We start from the raw sequence: 4417 nt of genomic DNA on the forward strand, positions 1-4417 counted from the left end.
AACGGATTTGTGCAAATGTCTAAAACAATCACTAGGTGGCAATCAGAACACTTTTACTGTTGCCATTTTTTTGGAACCCCAACATTAAACTAAGGGAACCTTATTTGGGGTCAGGACCCATAGGATCCTTCCAGACAGGTCCTATATCCCAGGATCTGACTCCAGGTCTAGAAGGGCCCTAAGAAGTAGTGGAGTAGACGGCTCTCCTTCCTGCTTAATTCTCATAAAAACCTTGAAAATAGGGTTAATATGAGAATTGTCTGGAGAAATGAACCCCCTTTCACACAGCTGAATAAAATCCCACATTTTCTGCTTTGAATTGGAATATATGGCAGTGTGGACTCAGATAACCCAATTCAAAGCAAATATTGCAGGATTTTCTGCCTTGATATTCTGTCCCCCTCAATGGATTGTCACCTTGACATGGTGAGGGGGCTTGCGTGTTCCAATGAACCTGAGGGCACGACCACTGTAGTCATGCACTCCCAGGAGTGGACACGGGAGGATCCAGACCAAGAACAATCCGAAGACCCAAAGACCTCAATGGCGGAGCAAGAGGAGGATAACATGGTACATGTTACAATGGCTGTGAAGGCGGAAGGCTGCAACAGACTGAGAAGCCACTCTCATTGTGTCAACCACACCACTGCTGGGACTTCAATCTGTGAAGACTGTGTGTTGACCGGCCATGTACCGACCTTCACACATTAAAAAAAAAAAATCACGCACAGGCGTCTTCCAAGACATGGAGGACCATCATCCTCGATCTACGAGGGATCGCCTAAGTAAGTAATATGGCTGTGTGGAAGAGCTCTTGAGAGGAAGGGCTTAATTAATGATGTGAATATGGCAGCTTCTCTCCACCCAAGAAGTTAATTTTAATCTATCCCTTTTATCACACAAAGTAAAAGGTACTGTTCACTGTGTTCACTCCAGTTCTAGACACCATAATTCAAGGAGGATATTGACAAGCTTGAATATGTCCAGAGAAATGCGACCAACCTAATTGAAAATCTGGAAACCACGATTTAGGAGGAATGACTTATGGAGTTGGGTATCTTTAGCTGGGAGAAGACTGAGACGTGATATGATAGGCATTTCAAGTATCTGAAGTTATCTCACATTGAATATAGAGGAATCATATTATCACCTGATCTAGAATGCAAACTAGCTGTTTCAAATGACAAGACGTTGCATCTAAACTTTAAAAAAGAACTTTTTTATTGTCCAAGCTGTTTGACAGCAGATCACATTGCCTTGGAGATCTTTAAACAGAAGTTTGATCAGCATTTTCCAGGAAAGCTTTAATTGTTTATTCTTGCATGATGGTTTTGGGCTAAATAGCCCCTGTGGTCCCATCCAACTCTAGGTTTCTGTGATTGGGTTAGACTGCAAGAGAGATAATCAATGACTTCGGATGACTGTAAACATCACGTGAGTTCCAGACTTCAGTGTAGAAACACCTGTATACTATCTGGCACATTTGGATTCCCCAACAACAGGGGGCATCTAAATATATTTGGGAGCCCATTCCAAGATGAACTTACCACTGTCCTGTTTGAGTTCCCAGAGCCATACTGTTTAAGTAGCTACCCAGACCACTAAATCTGTTTCTCTCCATTTCATTGTTTTCTATTTCAGAGCTATATTTCATCTTCTTGTACAATGCACTCTACTTGATTGATTAGATAACTTAGTTTCCACCCTTTTTTGTCTTCAGCATCTCAGCATATACATTAAACTTCACAAACTTCCCAAAACATGTTTTTCATACTATTTCATATGACAAACTTTTCATTCCATTCCCTTTTGGACCAGTATCATATTTACTCCACATTATTACCATTTTCACAGTATCTTGAAAACTTGCAGTAGTCTACTAGCAAAGAGTTCACAGAGCTGCAATGATCTGCAAACCACTACTTTGAATAATATTATTTTAGTCTTTCTAGTAATAATAGAATACATATTTGTTTCGGGAGTAATAAAAGTGAAAATATATCTCTAGTCTCTGTCAAAACAACTTGCAGTCCCAGTTTTCATGAGAGTAGGATAAATGGAAGTCTGATGCGAAGAGGCAGGCAAATCAGAATTAATGGAACAAATGTAAGCAAATGCAGTTGCAACATATAAGATAAAAGCTATCTTTTCTTTTTGAAGACATCAAGAGGAGACCCCATCACCTCTGTAGGCAATCGGTTCCATTGCTGAACCTTTCTCATTGTCAAAAAGTTCCTTCTAATGTTCAAAGCAGTAATTTGCAAAATGTAAAAAACCAAGACACATTCTCTCCTGTGATTATTTGCTTCTTTGGCAAGAAATGTAATCTGAAGGAACACTCCCCAAGATGAATCTCAACAAGGTCATTATGCATTTTTAAAGTTTCCAGTCTGTAAAAATACAATTCCATAGCACAGAAATGGCTTGGCAGAAAAGCATTGTTATACAAGTTTTGCTCTCCGGTTGGAATTTCATGCCAGGCTGTTGTTTTATTATTTATTGCACTGAATTAATATTACACTTATAAACTTTTGTTACCCACTATGGACGTGCCAAATGGAACTGGAGGAAAATCTTGGAAATAAGTACATTCTTTTTTATCATTCTTATGCTCCCTTTTGAGGCTTAAAATATTAAAAACAATGGACTGTGTGAAAAGAAATCAAATACAGAAATAAATCATGATAATATAATAGAGCAACAAAGACAAATTAATTATTAGAATAATAACAGCATTGTGTTGTTGAAGGCTTTCAAGGCCAGAATCACTGGGCTGCTGTTAGTTTTTTGGGCTGTAAGGCCATGTTCCAGAAGCAGTCTCTCCTGACGTTTCGCCCACATCTATGGCAGACTCCCCAGAGGTTGTGAGGTCTGTTGGAAACTAGGCAAATGAAACTAGGCAACTAGGTCCAACAAACCTCACAACCTCTGAGGATCCTGCCATAGATGTGAGTGAAACATCAGGAGAAAATGCTTCTGGAATACGACCATACAGCCTGGAAAACTCACAGCAGCCCAATAACAGCATTACTGAACAATTAAGCTTACACTCTATTGCAAAAGCTTTTTGGAAGGTGAATAGCCCACAAAGTTATTTCACCAAGTTATTATCTCAAGGGATTATTTCTTAATTCCCTCTGTGTGATTGCCCTCTTTGTCTTTCCAGTGCATGATAATATTTATATTGCTGGGGAACCATTGTTTTCTTGACGGATCAGGGAAGACCACGGATCTTTAACAGAACATCTCTTTGGACATAGAAGACACTATACAATCCCTTAGCATCTCAGACAAGAGTTAGAAGAACCTCTTACTTGAAATCTGGACAGCCTCTCTTCAACCCTCTGCCTTGCAAATATGGAAAACTACAAGCTCCATTATCCTCAGCCATGTGCTGGCTAGTCATGCTGGAAGTTGTAATTCAACAGTGTACAACCTGGAAACCTAGCATAGATCATTGGTTCTCCATGTTTGTTCTGAATGATGAATCCCAGAAGCTACACCCAGATAACCAGTGGTCAAAGTCAGGACGTTGAACCTCATATCATTGGAGAAGCCCAAAAGTGGATAACCACTGATGTAGATAACAGTGAGTAAGATGGATTAATGGTAGATGTGGAAACAGAAGTAAAGGAGGGTGCTGTGGTTTTTTTTGGATGCTTTGATAACAGTAGTTGTGCATTTTGGTTTAGCACAACTCTTTGTGTATTTGTAAAACATAGAGGCCCCGTAAGTCTCCAGCATTTCATCTCCTAAAGCAGAAGCAAACAACTATGGTCCTGCCAGTATTTGGATTTCATTGTCCATAATACTCCATGCATGAACACATAATACTGGCCAACAAACATTTTGGTACCTCAAATGTTAGAACTGTTTCTGGGTATATCTGACCTGCTGATTCCAAAAATGGCACTAGTTTTACCTAGCTCATGTTGTCTATCTAAAGCAATTATCTGAATCAGCACCCCAAGTAACCCCAGGAACAGGCCTAGAAATCAAGAAACAGACTTTTATTTGGTTGGACTGTATAATCAAAGTATTGCTGAGAAAAGGCTATCCAGCCTCTGTTTAAAAGCCTCTAGAGAAGGAAACTCCACCACACTGAGACACAGTAGTCCTCTGCAGAACAGCTCTCAGTATTAGAATTTCTTTTCCTGTAATTTGAATCCACTGCTTCATATCCTAGTCTCTAGAGTAGCAGAGAATAAGTCTACTCCTTCTTCAATATGATATCCCTGCATCAAAACCTGTGCTGATTAGGGATGATGGGAGCTGTAAGCCAAAAAGAAATGTGTGTGTTGGGGGATGACAGTTACCAACTCTGGAACTTTGTACTACCTGTAAAAGTGCTGTTGAATGTACAATGATATAGCAAATGACCACTGTCTTGACAGAATATGGGACAAGGACAGAGGAA

Source organism: Anolis carolinensis, chromosome 6 (assembly GCF_035594765.1).
Source record: "Anolis carolinensis isolate JA03-04 chromosome 6, rAnoCar3.1.pri, whole genome shotgun sequence".
NCBI classification, from domain to species: Eukaryota; Metazoa; Chordata; class Lepidosauria; order Squamata; family Dactyloidae; genus Anolis; species Anolis carolinensis.